This window comes from Vulpes lagopus, chromosome 1 (assembly GCF_018345385.1).
Source record: "Vulpes lagopus strain Blue_001 chromosome 1, ASM1834538v1, whole genome shotgun sequence".
In the NCBI taxonomy this organism is placed as follows: Eukaryota; Metazoa; Chordata; class Mammalia; order Carnivora; family Canidae; genus Vulpes; species Vulpes lagopus.
The window spans coordinates 151,344,341-151,366,771 of record NC_054824.1 but is presented as its reverse complement, the minus strand read 5'-3'; the positions used below and the strand labels follow the sequence as shown (position 1 = coordinate 151,366,771).

The 22,431-nt window shown below is 38.0% G+C and overlaps 1 protein-coding gene and 1 pseudogene across 2 annotated transcripts in view; one reads left to right on the top strand and one right to left on the bottom strand.

The window, feature by feature from the left end:
* AKT3 (AKT serine/threonine kinase 3) overlaps positions 1 to 22,431 on the bottom strand; it is a 313,971-nt gene that overhangs the window by 210,198 nt on the left and 81,342 nt on the right. The window lies entirely within an intron of this gene.
* Positions 8,735 to 22,431, top strand: part of LOC121472809 — a 41,865-nt pseudogene continuing 28,168 nt past the window's right edge.

Genomic DNA, 22,431 nt, shown 5'->3' with positions numbered 1-22,431 from the left:
GTATCTCGGTTCACGGAAGGGTTCATTCCTCCTTTTCGACCAATGCCTTTGAACTCAAGAAGCTTTAGTTTATCATTTCAGCCCCTCTGTTTATTATCTGTACAACCCTGGACCATTTGCTTCACATTTTACCTCAAATTTCAGGATCCTCATATTTCATTTCAAGGGTGTAATATTCTACCTATAGAGTGATTAAGAGGATGAAATGAAATAAAACACAGAAACCATTTAGTGAAAAGCCTAATACATAATTATAGTCTTCCAATTTTTAGTTTTCTTCTCCAATTTCATTTACCACCTTCAAAATTTTTGCCATGTCCAAATGCCATCTGTATTATCTATTTAATATGCTTCTTTATATAGGTGTACATATATTTTCCCTAAATAGATTTAGTTTCACCTTGCAATACTAGCTACTAAGGGGCTATGAACACAGACAGTGGCCAGATTATATGTGACAACAAAACTCTGCCCCCCAACTCCTACAACCAGCCTGGGGAGACAAAAATCACAAGCTCTGCAGCAATCTGCCCAGAACAGTAAAGACTTGGCCCATTCCCAAATCTCTGCCCCTGCGTCCAGCTGCGACCAACCAGTAAAAGCTAAACAGGCTTCCCAAACCAATCATGTAAGATGCCCATCTCCTCATGCTAACAATAGCCCATCAGGGCACACCTGGAGCCTTCCCTATTCTTGCTATGAAGCTTTCCTACTCTTCTACCTGCCTTTGAGTCAGAGACAGGTTAAAGGTGGCTGACTCCTTATGCTATACAAACTCTGAGGAAACTATTTCTGCTCTCATTTGGGGGCAGACTGTTGATTTCCACACAGGGAAGGACAGGTCTGATAGACTAATTTTATTCTAATATGTAAAAATAAAGATTGAATAAAATGTAAAAGTCCCCCTAGGTACCACCTAAAATAATTTTTAAATGTCATACTTTGGGAAATGTTGCACTGGGTTGTAGACAGCTCTGCCAACCACCTGTAGAATTCTCACATAGGTCAACACTACAACCTCCTGGGGACATAAAGTTAAAAAGCTTCCTTTCTAATCTATATAAAAAGCATCTTCTTTATTAATACTTCTAAATTAGAACTTCTGAAGTCTGATGGCACTACCAGAATATTTTTTAAAAGGTTCTATTTATTCATTCATGAAAGACATAGAGAGGCAGAGATATAGGCAGAGGGAGAAGCAGGCTCTATTGCAGGAAGCCTGATGTGGGACTCAATCCCGGGACTCTGGGATCATGCCCTGAGCCAAAGGCAGATGCTCAACCACTGAGCCATGCAGGCGTCCCGCTACCAGAATATTTTATAATACAGGGAGGAAAGTCTCAGACCTCTAGAATGCTAACTTAGTGACTGACCACCTGTCCACTATTTAAAGGGATCAGGAAGGGAAGGCTGCATGGATTTGAATGTGGGAGGGAGCAGGAAAAGAAAACTATTACCACAGACTAACAGCTTCCATAGAAGGCTATTTGCAAAGCCAGTGACCCTGTCTGCACCCATGTATAGTTCAAGATGCAAAACTTGAGGTCTAAATAATTCCTACAATAATGGGATGCTAAGCTAGAACACTAGAAAGAGAACATATTCGCTTACAGGAAAGATCCATTATTCATCTTAAACTTACCTTTTTTTCTAATAGGTTTAAAAATGCTCCAATGTGGAATGAGCTTATTTACCCAACAAGCTTAAGTATTTCTCAATCTCTGGAATTACTAAATACATCAAATTTGTCTTTAAATAATAACTCTAAACCCTAATTGGTCTAGAAATTTGCCACATTACTGCTCCAAGGTGACTTTAAAGAACTATTGTGTAACTGACACTGGTTCGTTGAAAAAGAACAAGAAGAGCCTGTGTACTGAGAAATACGCTCAAATTCAGAAAAATAATAAATACCAATGAACAAACAACAAGTATCCTCAAAGCTAGATGGTAACACAACTATTGTGATATGCTCTTGCCAATCAGCATTGTTACGGTTTGACAAAGAATCCAGTGCACCAGACTGTAGCTAATTATGTATATTCAAGTGATTAGCAAGCACTTGTTGCCTCTTTCACACCACCCTCCAAACAGCAGCCTTTGAGAGGAGAATAGACTGCAAATTTATTGAGAGAACACTGTTAATCCTTTGGGGAGACCGTAAATGTAAACAGGACTACTCTACATCAAGGTGCTTTGACAACAACAATCATCTGCATAAACACATGCTCAACAACAAACAGGTGTTCTATTTCACAACTCGCACCCATTTGATGCTTTCAAGTAAGCATTATGCACAAACTGTTAGAAGTACTTTGAAACCAGCTGCAATTACTATAATTAGCTGCTTTCCTACATTTTGTTTCCTTTTACCTGTTCGCCACTATGCTATGCCAGCTTATGCACCCTAAGTGACCAACATTTCACGGCTTTCACTTTGAAGATATAAAAAGGAGAGAATAGGGTCAACTTAAACTAATTAAACCAGAGCCTCCTGTAGAACACCCCACCCAAAAATACTAAAGCGCAACTCAAACTTTTGTTTTAAAGCTATATTAATAAGAGAGAGTTCTTTTTCAAAAGCTATTCATGTTTTTGACTCAGAGAAGACCAAAATTACTATAGTAGTGAAAAACAGAAGTTTTTGGAAGAGGAAGTATTCTAAAGTCCATCAATTAAAGAATAAGTAAAATGCAAAAAGGAAAGAAAGAAAACAGAAAGAAAAGAAAGAAAAGAAAAGAGAAGAAAAAAGAAAAGAAAGAAAAGAAAAGAAAAGAAAAGAAAAGAAAAGAAAAGAAAAGAAAAGAAAAGAAAAAAGAAAAGGAAGAAAGTTAGGACAGCCTGGGTGGCTCAGCAGTTTAGCATCTGCCTTCAGCCCAGGGCATGATCCTGGGGTCCCAGGATCGAGTCCCACGTCGAGCTCCCTGCATGGCGCCTGCTTCTCCCTCTGCCTGTGTCTCTGCCTTTCTCTCTCTGTGTCTCTCATGAATAAATAAATAAAATATTTTTTTAAAAAAGAATAAGTAAAATGCAGAGCCATCTATTCAAATGGCATATGACACAGCAGTTAAAAGTCAGGACCTAAGAGGGCCATGTGATAACTACATGGTATGAATAGAGCGCACAAATGCAAAAGAGTGAAAAGAAGGAAAATTCAGAATGCCAAGAACAAAAGCCTAACCATCACAAAAAGTATGGAGTAACCAAATTGTTATCTACAGAGCTACAAGCATCCATCTAAAATCAGGTTTCAGACACTTATGTGGCTCAGTAGGTTAAGCATCTGCCTTCAGTTCAGGTCATGATCCCAGGGTCCTGGGATCGAGCCCGACGTCAGGCTCCCTACTCAGTGTATTGTCTGCTTCTCCCTCTTCCTCTGCCCTGCTGTACTCTCACTCGCTCTCTCGTGTTTCCTTAAATAAATAAAATCTTTTTTAAATAATCAAGATTTCCCAACCTTAATACAAAAAAACCCCAAAACATGAAAGTCATACATGGCAGGGCTTCTCAATAAGAAAACTTGGGGAGGGCTGATGCTCCTAAACTTCAAACCAGTGACAGATACGCCATCAAGTCTATGTAGGTGGAGACTGTTCAGCCCTGCGTGTCAGTGTATCTCCTGGGCCTACCCAGTGTTTCCAGAGAACAGTAAAGACTGACCAATAAATAACTCATGAATGAATGAATGTGTGAGTAAGTAAATGAGAGCATAACTGAAGGCTTAAATTACATCATACATATAAAGCAAGAAGCACAGTGCCTGGCACATACTGTGGTGAGTGATAAATATGTGTTAGAAATGGCAATCCCCAATTAGTATCAGCTATAATGATCAACATTCAAATTCCTAAGAACTGCGATCAAGGAAAAAGCAAAAAGCCTCAAATGTTTGCACTTGATGCCCAATGTAAACAAAAATCCACCAGAAAAGAAAGGTTCTAATAATAAAGGAGGCTAAAGGAAGCACAGCCCTGAAAAAAAAAAAAAAAAAAAAACAGAATGAAGAACAAGGAAGGGAGGGCATGCACAACTGGTAAAAGTGTGAGTGTCAGGAAAATACTGGCCTAGAGCAGATTGGGTCTAAAGATACTTCTTCAAAGGCAAAGCAAAACAAGAATGACGAATACAGTCATAGGACAATCTTAAAGAAACTGGGACCCATGGAAAGTGCTCAGAGTTAAGAGAAAGAAGTAGAATCCTGACTCCTAAATGAGACCATCGAGGTACCTTAGAACAAAACAGAACAGAGAGCTACGAAGACTCTGCTCAAGATTTACCTCCTTTAAAAACCCTCAAAGTCCACCTGATTCCATTCAGCCCAGTGCCCGCCACATCCTGCTACTTTCCTTCCACCTGTTCAATGAACAGTGCCTACAGGGCCAGCACTTCATGATACTTCATGGCCACGTATGGCAAACTTCAAGAGCATTTGTACAACATGATGTAAATGGAGAGCAGCTATCTCCTAAGCACCCTCTCCTACCCATCCCTTCCTCAGGAACTCTCCCCAGTCCTTACAGATTGCCTTTTCCTTCCAGAAAGGTCTGGATCCCATCCTGTCACACTGGCTAGGCCACTTCCAACAACCTGCTTCCCTTCACACAGTCACTCTTCCACTTCCTTCAGTCTGGGCTGTTCCTTCTTCATGGCCTCCAGGACGCCCTTCTTGATCCTGCTGCACACAAGCTACACGAGCTTGGACAAGTCACTTTGTTCTTCTGGGCCTCAGCACACCCACCTGCAAGACAAGGCTTCTGATGGTGCTCACTTCACAAGATTGCTAAGAAAATTAAAGGACAGTGGTCACGCGAGGTGTGGGACACAGAGCTGGGCAAGTAGTCACCACTTTTAAAAGTGCAGCTCTCTTCGTTGCTCCCTGACCTCAACTCTAGGCAGAGGACCCTTCATGTATTATTACAGTCATACCTCTTTTCCTCCCACAGCACTTACCCAAGTATGGACTCCACTGTACTCTGCTAAGGAAGCTGAAAAGTACAGAGAAAAAGCAGGAGAAAGAAATAGCAAGCAAGAGAAAAAAAAAATGGACACTTAAGACAGGGATGAAGGGAGCAAGAGAGACTAGGAAAGGGTACATTTCCGTAATGAGACCATATAAAATAAAGCTGAACTCTTGTTGTCAGGCCTTCCACATGTTTTTCTTGAGCCCACAGAGACTCCATGCTAACTAGGAGGACAACTGCGTCCACTGGGGCAAATGACTGGGTGGCAGCAATGAGGATAAGACTTCGCTATGAATCAAAAGAAACGAAATCAAGAGTCAAAATGATTCCACGTCCGAATATGAGAATCAAAGTCACAAACAAATACCAGTCTAGGCTAAAGTAGGACACACTTGTAAATGACGAAGATTCCAAAACACTGTAGTACTTTGGTCCCTTCGTACAAATTAGCTGCTTCTTTTAAAATAACATAGTAGCGTTAGGACCAGAGATTGAGGTAAACACGCCCAAATTCCATCAACTGCATCTACAGACCAGGGAAGTTAAACAGCAGAAAGCAACAAAGAACAGACTCTTCACCAAAAAAGAAATGTTTGTTTTTGCAGGTTAGCGCCACCATTTTTTTCACATTTGCATCCTACTAGTCCTACTTGGCCTCCCTATTATGCAACAGTTCTTTACAATACAGCCAGCTACCCTGACAACTGGGTTCCTCTGCCAGAGTGGCTTTGTCTAAATCCTAAAGCTGCGCTTGGCTTTGCACTGAGCCCAGTGGCTGCCTGTGATCTGAATGCCAATGAAGAGTCAGCCCTAGTTGTCTAACAAGCCAGAGACTAAAAGGTCTCTTTGGGGTCAACAAACTGTCTCGACTACTTTCATAAGCTTAAGAGACTGGAAAATGAAGCTAGAAATGCATCCTATTTCTTAGGAGGACAATAGGAGAAAGTATTAAGCATCTAACATCCATCAGATATTTTTTAGGACTTCAACTTCAAATTAGAGGGGGTCTAGTAAGCCTTCAAATGTAAATAAAGTCCTGCTTCTTCTAATAGGAATAAACTTAATCTTAAAGAGAAGTGTAAATAAGTTTCAATTATCACATCAGAGGGTGTCTAGAGAACTTATCTACTCAAAACTACATAAAAAAACCCGTGTCCCAGTCCCCACTTGGTAACTGATCGAAGGAGATGACAAATATAAAGATGGTAAATCATTACACTGTAAAATTTAGTCTGGCTACAATCTAAGAAAACCAAAATTGGTTCTCTAAAGAACCAATTCCTAGCTAGAACCTACTTAGCTACATATATTAAAATGCTTTAAAAAATCCAGTAGAAGCAGAAAAATCATTTCAACTTACATCGTTTTTGTTCACCTGTCAATGAAAAATAACACACACTATTGTTTGCTTAGTTTGCCATTCAGTTACTAGTATATATTTCCTTATATTTTTAGTACTCGGAGGCTTCCTGTTTCTTCCTTACAATTAAATCTTACTTAATCGATGCCAAATTCTGTTTTACTTCCTGGACAGCTCTCAAATTTCTGCATCTTACTCTGCTGCCACAACCCTAACTCTAGATCACCACAATGGCTCACCTGGATTCCTGCAAGACTCTCCAAACTGGTCCCTGGCTAGAGCAGTCCAACAGATATATACTGCAACCCATATGCATAATTTTAAATGTTCTCAAAGCCACATTTAAAAATGTAGAAACAAACAGGTGGAATTATTTTAAATAATATATCTTTACTTAACCAAATATATCCAAGATATTATAATTTCAAAAAATAATCAATAAAAAGAATTGAGATATTTTACATTCTGTTTCTTCCAGAGCATGAATTCAAAATCCAGCATGTACTTCACACCTACAGTACGTCTCAATTTAGATGTTGCATTTCAACAGCTTAAGTGAAATGTAATCCTACCAAAACAATAAAGTGGAAGGGAAAAGATTTTATACTGCTTCTGCTTTTAATTAGAGTTAAATGAAATTTCCAGTCTAGCTCCTCAGCCACATGGGCCACATTTCCAGTGCTGAACAGCCACCTGTGGCTCAGTTATAGGGTTTCAATCTTGGTCTCTTCCAGTCCAGACTTAATATATTCAAATGTGCAAACCATTCCCACCATCTACTAGCGTAAAGCCCTTCGTCCACTTCTCAGTGATCTTCTGACAAAACCCAACCTTTCTAGCCTGCCTACAACATGAGATTGTCCTTCTCTCCAGCCTCATCTGTACCCACTTCCCTGCACTTCCCCCTTCCCCAAGGTGGTCAACAGGCTCTGGTAGGGAACATGCTGAGCTGACACTCCTCTTCCCCACTCCCTGTCTACTGGCCACCTCCAGCTTATCCTTCAGGGTTCAACTGAGATATCACTGTCTTTTCTCAGATCCCTTCCTATCATGCAACACAAGGTCTCGGGGGGTGGGGGGAGGAGGATCACATCACTCTTGTTCACTGCTGCACACCTAGCATCTATCAAAATGCCTGGCACTTTAGAAGCACCCAATAAACATGATTTAATCAACAGTGATCAGAGCTTACCTTATGCATGCCCTCACTCAACACAGGTGGCAGGAAGATAAGTGTCCTGTGCATTCATTAACGTGGTTTTACTACCACCGACCAGAAACAGACTGACCATGAGACTATGCCAAAATGAATTCTGAAACCCCAAGACTCTCAAAGTTGGAATCTTTAGTATGAACTAGCCCTTTGTGCCTAACAGATTCTTGTGTGTCTACTAGAAGGACAGTGAAGGTCAGAGGAACATTTCCCTCACTTCTTATAAGGGGAGTTCATTAGCATAGTCCCAGGTTTCTTTCTCTCCCTTTATTCACTCTATTCTGGTGAGATGGAGTCATTTTCCTGGTGGAGAGATGTGGGGAAAACATCCTGGCATGTGGAATTCAGTCTAATCCTCTTCCTTCCTTTTGAAGTTAGTCTGCTGTAGAAAATGCAAATTTGTCTTTGTTCCTACATGAGACCAGCAAACTAACCACACAAGGCCTGCAGCCTGTTTCTCTAAATAAAGCTTTATTGGAACACAGCCACACCCATTACTCTAGATAGTGTCTATGGCTGCTTTCCTGCAGAGTTGAGTAGCTATGGTTGTGAAGGAACTGTAGGGCCTACAGAGATACTTTAGTATCTGGCACTGTGCAGAAACAGACCCATGCTCTATGGCACCGTCTTCCTTGTGCTGGCTGAAATGCACTTGGAAAGTCTGCCTGATTCTGTAATTCAATCGGCAAGTCCTTTGCCTCTCACACTAAGGTGTCCAGTTTAATCTTTATTGGTGATCTGCTGTGGCCTCTATCTTTGCTCTGTATTTCAAATACTGTATACAGGCTAGATAATGAGTAATTATTTACCCTATGGCCTCTAGAAACCTCCACACTTTGTCTCTGGAAGTCTTATAGGCATAGTTATTAAGCTCCAGAGTACAAAAACATGAGGGGAGGAGTCACAGCTAAGTACCTGTTGAGGCTACCAAGTACCTGGAAACATATCTTCTGAGAGGAACGTTGGCCCTACATCTGGGAAGCATACCTCATGGACGTTAACTTCATCACACACATAATCGTTTATCTTTCCATTTTCAGTGAAAAAAAAACTGGCCCTCTAAATGCCAGCCTAGGTCACTGAAGACTGACAGAGTTGCAGGCCATGCCTGGCTCCCTCCCTCATGGCCACTGCAGGCCGCAGGGCACCACAGAGGCCAGGCAGGGCGCCATGTGACACTGAGCCTCAAAATAAATGAACATGGGCAAAGGAGAGCCTAAGAAGCAAGAGGCAAAATGTCATCGTGTGCATTCTCTGTGCCAACTTGCCAGGAGGGGCACAGGAAGAAGCAGCCAGAGAAATGGAAGACCACATCTGCCAAAAAGAAAGGACAACCTAAAGACACACCAAAGGCGGATGAGGCCCAAGACCAAAGAGAAATGAAGATTTATCTTCGTCCTACAGGGGGAAACCAAAAAAGAAATTCAAGGATCCCAGGAGGCCTCCTTCATTCTGAGCATGGCCCCAAATCAAAGGAGAACATCTTGGCCTATGCAATGGTGATGTCACAGAGAAACAGGAAGAGATATGAATGACTCTGCATGATGATGAGTGAGTGGCCTTATGAAGAGATGGTTGCCAAGCTGAAGGAAAAATACGAAAAAGATGTTGCTGCATGCCAGGCTCAAGGAAGGCTTGATGAGGCAAAAACGGGAGTCACCACCAAGGCTGAAAAAGCACCCCCCCCCCCAAAAAGGAAAGAAGGTGGGGAGGGAAAGGAAGATGACAATGATGACTAAACTGGTTCTAGGGCAGGTTTCCTCCTGACCAGTAAAGCATCTCAACCCCCTGCAGCCAACTCACTCCTTTTAAAGAAAAAAAAAGGCACGGCTGTGTAAGATTTGTTGTTAAACTGCACAGTGTCTTGTTTTGTATAGTTCACATACTACCTACTGTGTCTTTAGACGGCCCTGGCCTGGTGGCATTTCTGACAGCCACTGACCTTGCCGGCGACAGTTGAGAGCAGGCTCCTGCTCCAGCTCGTTGTTTATGGGAACCAGAGTTTTCTTGTCTTCAGCTGCCTCTGATGCAGCTTGTATGAAGTAACTGTCACTCTGGTAACTGAATACCCCTCTGTAAACTGCACACACGCACATGCACACACACACACAAGTTGCCACTGTTTTGCTGACATTCTAAATGCTACTAAGCAAATAGTTTTTTGTATCTAAAAAAAAAAAAGACTTATAGTGTTAAGTTTTCATTTATGCCCTTTGTTTTAGGAAAACATGTATAATACCTGTATTCTTTCTGCAACAAAACAGTCTTTGGACAGTATTGATTTTTGTTTCCTTGAATGTTTCTTTCTCTTGAAAGAAATCAGTATTACTCAAAAAGTAGCCTCAGAGCACCTATTTCCAGGAATGCCAGTAAAAAACTATTCTCATAATTTATTAAAGAGCATTTATCTTTTTATCCCATACTGATGCTGTTTAACTACAACCCTTCAGAGACGATTCTATCACACATACTTGTGAAAATTTACATGCAAGATTATTAATCTTGACAATAACCATAAGGACGTTAAACGGAGGGAAAGAAGGTTTTCCCTTTACAAGTTTATAGAACACAGTCCAACAATAATCTTTCACAAAATATTTAAATAGGTCAATCAGAGAGTTGCATATTTTTATCACATGCTTTTTATTCATTTCAAGTTTGTCCTATCATTTCCCTGGAGCTACGCATCTCACATTTCCAGTTTTCTACTCATGTTGCTTAAGTAGTTTAATAGAAGAATGTTAGCAGACACATGATGATATGCAAAATACTTCTGACCTCTGTACTAACTCAGGTTTATATTTGGTTGCTGGGAATACTTCCTAAAACAAAGCCAAGGGTAAGAAATAAGCAAATGAGAGCTTTTCAAAGAAATTGCTTTTGTGCAAAAATAAAATAAAATAAAATAAAATAAAATAAAATAAAATAAAATAATAAAATAAAATAAAATAAAATAAAATGATAGCTGAAGATGAAAGGACCTTCATTGTTTTTAAATAAAGTATTTGTCATCTCAGGCCATGAGTTCTTTGTATTCACAATATTCAGTACTTAAGAGACTACAATACTACTTTCACAATCCTTCAATATATTGACATGTGTCTCCTAGGAGAGCTGTCACCTTCCTAAGTTGAAAATTAAGAAATTTAAAAGAAGAACCAGTTAGAATCATACAAAAATGATGAGATTCCATGTAAATGATAAATATGTCTCTCAGGGAATTCAAAACAAACATTTGTTTTTATGTGGTCTTCTCTTTTGGTAGCATAGCAAAACAAATGTTCTAGTCTTCCTTACTTTCTCATCAGAAACCTACCTCCCCTTATAAACATCTCCTCTGAATTCCATAAAGTCTTGAGAAAGACAGCACTCTGCTCACAGAAACATTGCACATAAAAGTACTTTCAGGGATCTCAGAGTATCTTTTTCAAAAAGTGTGTAGAACATTCACTGAAACAAAACTGTATTAGGTTAGGGAACGCAGACCAGTGCTGGCCAGCTAGATGCATGACCCTGGAGGGCACAGCCTCCATGGTCACCAGGGCAAGAGAAAGGATCAGGGAAGCAAGAACAGTGCCTCAGTCCACAGTGACACACAAGATTTTCACTCTCAGGCCACTGGCTAAAAATTAGTCACCTGGATCCAACATAACTGCATGGGAAGCTGGAAAACGTAGGAACACAGGGAAAAGTTGGTCTCTACCTCTGAAACACAGCTCTAAAAAATAATGCTGAAGGAAATGTCAAATTCCCTGTTAAGAGATAAGGGTGTAACTGATCTTCAATAAAACTAAAGTTAGATCAACATTAAGTTGCATCCTCTACCATGTTGAGTATTTTTATCCTGGTGGGGGGAAAAATGTATGCTATTTATTTAAACTATTTCATCTTGACAGTCTTTTAAAATGGTATCAACAGTCTTAAGAACACTTAAAAAGATAAGCATTTAAAATTAATTTTATGGTCTGAAATACAAAAAGCAGTTTTATTAAGTTAGAAAAGACTTCCAATGAATTTCACAATTCATCACAGTATTAGAGCAAGTGATTACACCAAATGTTTTAGATAATATATAATTTACAATGTCTCTTACCTAACATAAGAAAGTTTAATTATTTTTAAATGCAGTGTCTAAAATTATTTTAGGACTGCAAGTGAATAGCAAACATAAAAAAAAAAAAAACAACTGCTCAACTTCAGCAGTCATCAGGGAAATAAAACTGAAACCACAAAGCTATATCACCAACCAATGACTAAAATAAGAAAGACAATCTCAAGTGCTGACAAAGAAACAGATTCAATGGAACTGTTGTAAAATGCCAATGGGATTATGAAGAACCAACATTTCAATGTCAACCATGCTTCAATGGAAAAAGAAAAAAAAACAAACCAACATTTCTGGAAACTGTTTGGCAGTATCTACAGAATAAGCTGAACACATGCACATCCTGTGATCCTGCAGTCCTACCTGTAGAACTGAAAATACCCAACAAAAATATGAGCAGAACACACCAGAAGACATATGGCCAAAAAGTACAAACAACCCAAATATCCAACAGTAGAACAGACAAACTGTGGCATAGTCACACAATGGAAACATTATGTAACAAAAGGCAGGAATGAACAATATATTGTTACATGCAACAAATCCAGTGAATCTCATGAATATGACATTGGGGAAACAAAGCCAATAGATTCCATATTCAAAAGCAGGCAAAACTACGATGTAAAAGCCACTCTATTAGCTTGGTGGAGGATACTGACAATGAAGAGGTAGAAGGGAAAGGTTTAGAACATAGTGGTAATGCTCTGCTTCTTTCTATGGGTGTGTTACATGGTGTACTCACTTGGGTGAAAATTCACAGAAGGGTATTCTTGGGACTTTTAACTTTACCATATCTTATACTTTAAGAATAAGTTTACCTTAAAAATTATTACTGGCAACAGAAATAAAATCTCTTCATTTTGTTATATTTTGCAACATCATCTATTAGTTCCAATATTCTTTACTATGGCCAATGGTAATTTTTGAAATGGCTCTTCTAGTCATCATGTAGGAATCATATTTGCAATAATTATTACTCATTAAGGTCCATGTGCATTAAAAAAAATTATTTATTTATTTTTTACAGAGAGAGAAGAATAGAGAATGCGCCTATGCACAAAAGTGCGGAGGGAGGATGACAGAGGCAGAGAGACAGAATCTTAAACAAGCTCCACACCTAGCAGGGAGTCTGATGTGGGGTTTGATCTCAAGACCCTGAGATCATGACCTGAGCCGAAATCAAGAGTCAGATGTTTAACCAACAGAGAGCCATCCAGGCACTCATAAAAATATTTTTTATTAACTTCTCAAAATAGGTTTCTTGAATATGTGATGCAGAAGCTTTTTAAATTATTTGTAATGGGGGATCCCTGGGTGGCGCAGCGGTTTGGCGCTTGCCTTTGGCCCAGGGCGCGATCCTGGAGACCCGGGATCGAGTCCCACGTCGGGCTCCCGGTGCATGGAGCCTGCTTCTCCCTCTGCCTGTGTCTCTGCCTCTCTCTCTCTCTGTGACTATCATAAGTAAATAAAAATTAAAAAAATAAAAATTAAAATAAAATAAAAATAAAAATAAATTATTTGTAATGAACCTGTTGAATATTTCAGTTCTAAAATAAAAGTATGAGGTAGGTGTGTGTATATATGTATGATACCAAATATGATACCAAAGACATAGATATCACCATGCTAAATATATAGGGATTTTAGAGATAATTTAGATAATAATTCCTCTTATTTTACAAAAATAGGTAAAATGATTACCAAATATGATACCAAAGACATGGATATCACCATGCTAAATATATAGGGATTTTAGATAATAATTCCTCTTATTTTACAAAAACAGGTAAAATGATTACCCCAACGTCATAAAAATAAGTGGTAACAGATGAAATTAGTACACAGCTCTCCAGAATGAAAGTTTATTATTCTTACCTCTAGACTATTCTTCTGCCCATTTAATCACTGACACGGGGAATGAAAATTTTACTACACAAGGGGTTTTCCTACAGAAGGTCTTTGAAGTTGGATTTAGTGACTTCAACGCATATAGCAGCTATATAAACTGCAGAGAGCATCTGCAGTAGTATTATTCATGAAAATAGCTGTTAAGACAGTGCTTCAGACTCACATGGTGATCATTTCACAATATATACAAATACCGAATTAGTATGATGCATACTTGGAATTAATGTTAGTTACATAAGGTCAATAAAACTATGTTAGGTAGACCCTCAAAAAAATAAGCAAAATCTGCACTGACTCTAGAACATAACTTTAATACAAGTGTCAACACATTGCAGAAACACAAATTTCCAAAGTGGAACCAAAATGAAAAGATCTTCCAGATTCACTGATGATTTTTTACTCTGCTTTGTTTCTACTTCCAGTTAGCCCTAGTTGGATACTTTCTTCACTAAATTCAAAATACAAGTAGCACTTCTAGTCAAACATGTTTCTCTGTGTATTTTGTAGTAGTTTAACATCCACGCCTAACTTGGCATGTGAGTCCCCTATCTTCTCAGATCATCTCAGTGTATTATATATATATATTTATGTAAATCATATTCTATTTAATTATTCAGTTAAAATGTATTCCATCTTTATATACCAGTGAAGTAAACCTGATTTGTCTTAAATAATATTTTCCCTGTAAATAATACCAATATAAGCCTATATTTGATAAAGCTAGTTAAACAAAACAAAAAAATTTGACTCTTTTGCTAACCAGTATGTCACTGAGTTAACAAGGCATTAATTGTCACTTGCTTGGGATATTTGTACCACCATTGTTTTAGAGAACATAGAGAGAGATGAAGAAACTTCAAAGTTTGATAACTAGGCCACAATCAGAAATGCAGATTGAACATCTAATCCCAGGTCTGTCTCATATTAACACTCTATAGAAAAGGAGAGTCACCCCATTACCTCTGAATATATAGTGCTGCCAGTATTTTTTTAATTTATCAAAGAAATTAGTTTATTAAAGACAGTGAGCATCAGAGATGACACAGAGACAGAGATACAGGGATAGAGGAGGGAAGTAGTGAGACCGTTCCCTTAAAAATCTCCAATAAACTGTATTAATATACTTATGGAAAAGAATCAGGAAGAATAGAGAATAAAGAAACCATCAGAGATTTTCGGCCCTGGATTTTATCTCTGGAGAAGGCTTATTATCTTGAAGAACATGAACATAGGGGTGAGGTGGGGTGTGTGTTGGTGGGGGCGGGGGGGGAGTACCAGAACAGGAAAGAAACAACTGCAAGCTGCCATGCTGAGCTTAAAAACAATCACCAAAAGGGGCTTTGGGAGCTCACCAGCTGCAAAGGTTTTGTATTAGGCTGTGGCTCCACTGGGAGGATGGGCGCCCCTAAATAATGATGTCAAAAGAGTTTTTACATGCCCAGGAAGCTATTCCAAGCAAACAAAAATCTACAGTTGTTTCTAATGGAGGTTAAGACCTTGGGGGATTAGAGATAGAGAGTATAGATGGCTATTATCTAAGTAAACGTATTGTTCCTAGCCCAACAAAAGAATATATTCCTGAAAAAGAATATGTGATATTTTCACTATGAAGCTCCAAACGAACAAAACAAAAAAATGAAATGAACAATCACTCTCTCCATGCACCAACAAAAATGTCAGAAGTTTCATTTTGAAAATTACATGGCAAAGTGAATTTAAAAATAAAGAAGTAATTACAGAATAACTTCCAGGAGAATTTCATTCATGGAGCATTTTTGCATCCCACTTCATTCCTTTATAACACAGAGGCAGTAACTCATAATGATTGGCTCAACATAATATTGAGGAAGCAGAATTCTGATGGTGCTGCTGGGAAGTTCTCACTGGCCTCCTCTCTCGCTAGCATTCCACTCATTACACCTCAGTAAATATAATGTATTTGTGATTTGTGGTCATTTGTCCAAAAAAACAAAATATTTTTTTTTTCTTTTTTGCAAAAGACATGAAAAGATTCAAAGAAGCCATCCTCACAGACCAAGATATCACCTAATAACATCTGGTCTTAAAAACCAATGAAAAAGTACCTTTTTTTCCCCAACCATACAAGTCTCAAAGCAAGCTGCAGTGGCATCTCTGCCTATTTCCAGTTATTCCAAATAATTGTTTCTTTCTTTGTAGTTTACCAAGTTTGTGCCACTTGATGTAAAGGGCTTTCCTTTTTTTTTTTTTTTTAAGATTTTATTTATTTATTCATGAGAGACATTATGGAGAGAGAGGGAGGCAGAGACACAGGCAGAGGGAGAAGCAGTCTCCATGCAGGAAGCCCTATGTGGGACTTGATGCTGAGAGTCCAGGATCACGCCCTGAGCCGGAGGCAAGTGCTTAACCGCTGAGCCACCCAGGCGTCCTGTAAAGGGCTTTCCTGATTAATCCTGGTTGATTATATGATGTTACCAAACAGGCACCTTTCCAAACGAAAGGGTCAATATTACATGGGAAGTACTACAGAAAACCAACCTTAAAATATAAACTGACTTTGTCCACAAACTTCAAAAAGGGATAAATTAAAGACAATTTACTTCAGACACTGTATAAGCTTTTTGCAGAACGATTTAAGGTCATAAGAAATCACAAGCTAACTAGAGGTCATCAGTGAAGAGGGGTAGGCAAAAAGCACAGGGATATATATGGTCAGAATATCACACACACAAAAATGTGACACTACTATGCCTTTTCTACCATTATGATCTTCAAATTGTTTTATACTGAGACCCAATAGTTCTAGCAGAATCTCTCCTCCGTCAAATGAAGAAAAAAATTTAACATAAACCCTAACCCTAGCCCCAAGGTACACAGATTTAAAAAAATCAAAACACCCAGATCTTATAAAATACATAATGTGCTAGAGAATTGTTTATCTATGTTGTTGAGGAAGTCAACATGGTTGTTACTTTGTCTGTTTTCACAGGCTTATTTAATAATTATATTTCACAGCTGTCCAAAATAGTTCAGAGGTTTTAAAAGAACCAAGTTGGAAAATCTTGTGGGCAGGCAGGAAGTCGGACAAGCTCCCTAAACACAGCTCCTTTATCTGAGCAAGGAAGATAAAGAAGCAAAACTACACTTGATGATCCTATCTGCTTGAAACAGAAAACAAGAAAAATATTTCTTAAAAAAAAAAAAAAAAAAAAGAAAAGACTTCCAATGAATTTCACAATTCATCACAGTATTAGAGCAAGTGATTACACCAAATGTTTTAGATAATATATAATTTACAATGTCTCTTACCTAACATAAGAAAGTTTAATTATTTTTAAATGCAGTGTCTAAATTATTTTAGGACTGCAAGTGAATAGCAAACATAAAAAAAAAAAACAACTGCTCAACTTCAGCAGTCATCAGGTAAATAAAACTGAAACCACAAAGCTATATCACCAACCAATGACTAAAATAAGAAAGACAATCTCAAGTGCTGACAAAGAAACAGATTCAATGGAACTGTTGTAAAATGCCAATGGGATTATGAAGAACCAACATTTCAATGTCAACCATGCTTCAATGGAAAAAGAAAAAAAAACAAACCAACATTTCTGGAAACTGTTTGGCAGTATCTACAGAATAAGCTGAACACATGCACATCCTGTGATCCTGCAGTCCTACCTGTAGAACTGAAAATACCCAACAAAAATATGAGCAGAACACACCAGAAGACATATGGCCAAAAAGTACAAACAACCCAAATATCCAACAGTAGAACAGACAAACTGTGGCATAGTCACACAATGGAAACATTATGTAACAAAAGGCAGGAATGAACAATATATTGTTACATGCAACAAATCCAGTGAATCTCATGAATATGACATTGGGGAAACAAAGCCAATAGATTCCATATTCAAAAGCAGGCAAAACTACGATGTAAAAGCCACTCTATTAGCTTGGTGGAGGATACTGACAATGAAGAGGTAGAAGGGAAAGGTTTAGAACATAGTGGTAATGCTCTGCTTCTTTCTATGGGTGTGTTACATGGTGTACTCACTTGGGTGAAAATTCAGAGAAGGGTATTCTTGGGACTTTTAACTTTACCATATCTTATACTTTAAGAATAAGTTTACCTTAAAAATTATTACTGGCAACAGAAATAAAATCTCTTCATTTTGTTATATTTTGCAACATCATCTATTAGTTCCAATATTCTTTACTATGGCCAATGGTAATTTTTGAAATGGCTCTTCTAGTCATCATGTAGGAATCATATTTGCAATAATTATTACTCATTAAGGTCCATGTGCATTAAAAAAAATTATTTATTTATTTTTTACAGAGAGAGAAGAATAGAGAATGCGCCTATGCACAAAAGTGCGGAGGGAGGATGACAGAGGCAGAGAGACAGAATCTTAAACAAGCTCCACACCTAGCAGGGAGTCTGATGTGGGGTTTGATCTCAAGACCCTGAGATCATGACCTGAGCCGAAATCAAGAGTCAGATGTTTAACCAACAGAGAGCCATCCAGGCACTCATAAAAATATTTTTTATTAACTTCTCAAAATAGGTTTCTTGAATATGTGATGCAGAAGCTTTTTAAATTATTTGTAATGGGGGATCCCTGGGTGGCGCAGCGGTTTGGCGCTTGCCTTTGGCCCAGGGCGCGATCCTGGAGACCCGGGACCGAGTCCCACGTCGGGCTCCCGGTGCATGGAGCCTGCTTCTCCCTCTGCCTGTGTCTCTGCCTCTCTCTCTCTCTGTGACTATCATAAGTAAATAAAAATTAAAAAAAAAATAAAATAAAATAAAAATAAAAATAAATTATTTGTAATGAACCTGTTGAATATTTCAGTTCTAAAATAAAAGTATGAGGTAGGTGTGTGTATATATGTATGATACCAAATATGATACCAAAGACATAGATATCACCATGCTAAATATATAGGGATTTTAGAGATAATTTAGATAATAATTCCTCTTATTTTACAAAAATAGGTAAAATGATTACCAAATATGATACCAAAGACATGGATATCACCATGCTAAATATATAGGGATTTTAGATAATAATTCCTCTTATTTTACAAAAACAGGTAAAATGATTACCCCAACGTCACAAAAATAAGTGGTAACAGATGAAATTAGTACACAGCTCTCCAGAATGAAAGTTTATTATTCTTACCTCTAGACTATTCTTCTGCCCATTTAATCACTGACACGGGGAATGAAAATTTTACTACACAAGGGGTTTTCCTACAGAAGGTCTTTGAAGTTGGATTTAGTGACTTCAACGCATATAGCAGCTATATAAACTGCAGAGAGCATCTGCAGTAGTATTATTCATGAAAATAGCTGTTAAGACAGTGCTTCAGACTCACATGGTGATCATTTCACAATATATACAAATACCGAATTAGTATGATGCATACTTGGAATTAATGTTAGTTACATAAGGTCAATAAAACTATGTTAGGTAGACCCTCAAAAAATAAGCAAAATCTGCACTGACTCTAGAACATAACTTTAATACAAGTGTCAACACATTGCAGAAACACAAATTTCCAAAGTGGAACCAAAATGAAAAGATCTTCCAGATTCACTGATGATTTTTTACTCTGCTTTGTTTCTACTTCCAGTTAGCCCTAGTTGGATACTTTCTTCACTAAATTCAAAATACAAGTAGCACTTCTAGTCAAACATGTTTCTCTGTGTATTTTGTAGTAGTTTAACATCCACGCCTAACTTGGCATGTGAGTCCCCTATCTTCTCAGATCATCTCAGAGTATTATATATATATTTATGTAAATCATATTCTATTTAATTATTCAGTTAAAATGTATTCCATCTTTATATACCAGTGAAGTAAACCTGATTTGTCTTAAATAATATTTTCCCTGTAAATAATACCAATATAAGCCTATATTTGATAAAGCTAGTTAAACAAAACAAAAAAATTTGACTCTTTTGCTAACCAGTATGTCACTGAGTTAACAAGGCATTAATTGTCACTTGCTTGGGATATTTGTACCACCATTGTTTTAGAGAACATAGAGAGAGATGAAGAAACTTCAAAGTTTGATAACTAGGCCACAATCAGAAATGCAGATTGAACATCTAATCCCAGGTCTGTCTCATATTAACACTCTATAGAAAAGGAGAGTCACCCCATTACCTCTGAATATATAGTGCTGCCAGTATTTTTTTAATTTATCAAAGAAATTAGTTTATTAAAGACAGTGAGCATCAGAGATGACACAGAGACAGAGATACAGGGATAGAGGAGGGAAGTAGTGAGACCGTTCCCTTAAAAATCTCCAATAAACTGTATTAATATACTTATGGAAAAGAATCAGGAAGAATAGAGAATAAAGAAACCATCAGAGATTTTCGGCCCTGGATTTTATCTCTGGAGAAGGCTTATTGTCTTGAAGAACATGAACATAGGGGTGAGGTGGGGTGTGTGTTGGTGGGGGCGGGGGGGAGTACCAGAACAGGAAAGAAACAACTGCAAGCTGCCATGCTGAGCTTAAAAACAATCACCAAAAGGGGCTTTGGGAGCTCACCAGCTGCAAAGGTTTTGTATTAGGCTGTGGCTCCACTGGGAGGATGGGCGCCCCTAAATAATGATGTCAAAAGAGTTTTTACATGCCCAGGAAGCTATTCCAAGCAAACAAAAATCTACAGTTGTTTCTAATGGAGGTTAAGACCTTGGGGGATTAGAGATAGAGAGTATAGATGGCTATTATCTAAGTAAACGTATTGTTCCTAGCCCAACAAAAGAATATATTCCTGAAAAAGAATATGTGATATTTTCACTATGAAGCTCCAAACGAACAAAACAAAAAAATGAAATGAACAATCACTCTCTCCATGCACCAACAAAAATGTCAGAAGTTTCATTTTGAAAATTACATGGCAAAGTGAATTTAAAAATAAAGAAGTAATTACAGAATAACTTCCAGGAGAATTTCATTCATGGAGCATTTTTGCATCCCACTTCATTCCTTTATAACACAGAGGCAGTAACTCATAATGATTGGCTCAACATAATATTGAGGAAGCAGAATTCTGATGGTGCTGCTGGGAAGTTCTCACTGGCCTCCTCTCTCGCTAGCATTCCACTCATTACACCTCAGTAAATATAATGTATTTGTGATTTGTGGTCATTTGTCCAAAAAAACAAAATATTTTTTTTTTCTTTTTTGCAAAAGACATGAAAAGATTCAAAGAAGCCATCCTCACAGACCAAGATATCACCTAATAACATCTGGTCTTAAAAACCAATGAAAAAGTACCTTTTTTTCCCCAACCATACAAGTCTCAAAGCAAGCTGCAGTGGCATCTCTGCCTATTTCCAGTTATTCCAAATAATTGTTTCTTTCTTTGTAGTTTACCAAGTTTGTGCCACTTGATGTAAAGGGCTTTCCTTTTTTTTTTTTTTTTTTTTAAGATTTTATTTATTTATTCATGAGAGACATTATGGAGAGAGAGGGAGGCAGAGACACAGGCAGAGGGAGAAGCAGTCTCCATGCAGGAAGCCCTATGTGGGACTTGATGCTGAGAGTCCAGGATCACGCCCTGAGCCGGAGGCAAGTGCTTAACCGCTGAGCCACCCAGGCGTCCTGTAAAGGGCTTTCCTGATTAATCCTGGTTGATTATATGATGTTACCAAACAGGCACCTTTCCAAACGAAAGGGTCAATATTACATGGGAAGTACTACAGAAAACCAACCTTAAAATATAAACTGACTTTGTCCACAAACTTCAAAAAGGGATAAATTAAAGACAATTTACTTCAGACACTGTATAAGCTTTTTGCAGAACGATTTAAGGTCATAAGAAATCACAAGCTAACTAGAGGTCATCAGTGAAGAGGGGTAGGCAAAAAGCACAGGGATATATATGGTCAGAATATCACACACACAAAAATGTGACACTACTATGCCTTTTCTACCATTATGATCTTCAAATTGTTTTATACTGAGACCCAATAGTTCTAGCAGAATCTCTCCTCCGTCAAATGAAGAAAAAAATTTAACATAAACCCTAACCCTAGCCCCAAGGTACACAGATTAAAAAAAATCAAAACACCCAGATCTTATAAAATACATAATGTGCTAGAGAATTGTTTATCTATGTTGTTGAGGAAGTCAACATGGTTGTTACTTTGTCTGTTTTCACAGGCTTATTTAATAATTATATTTCACAGCTGTCCAAAATAGTTCAGAGGTTTTAAAAGAACCAAGTTGGAAAATCTTGTGGGCAGGCAGGAAGTCGGACAAGCTCCCTAAACACAGCTCCTTTATCTGAGCAAGGAAGATAAAGAAGCAAAACTACACTTGATGATCCTATCTGCTTGAAACAGAAAACAAGAATGGGATTTAAAAAAAAAAAAAAAAAAAAGCTGGATAGATACCATGTTCTTCCTTAACAGCTGAGGGGAGAGGAGAAAGGTCACATAAAGTAAAACTTTACACTTACGGTGTGGAAAGGCACAATCATGATAACTTAGAAATAAGTGGTTTACTAGTGTGCTTATAAAAATTCGTTAGTCCCTATAAAAGCAGAACCAATCTAGCAGACAAATAACTGAAACAGTATTCAAAGGAGAGAAAACAATTTCACAAACTTTGATGTAGTGTGATTAATTTAGTAAAAATAGGGGCGCTTGTGTGGCTTAGTAGGTTAAGCATCTGCCTTCTGCTCAGGTCATGATCTCGAGGTCCTGGGACTGAGCCCCACATGGGACTCCCCGCTCAGGGCTCAGAGTCTGCCTCTCCTCCCCACCGCTTGTGCTCTCTCTTGCTCTCTGTCTCTCAAACAAATAAATACAATATATATTTTTAATTTAGTAAAAAGTTTTTACCTGCAAAAACTCCTAAAGATTGCCTGTTTATA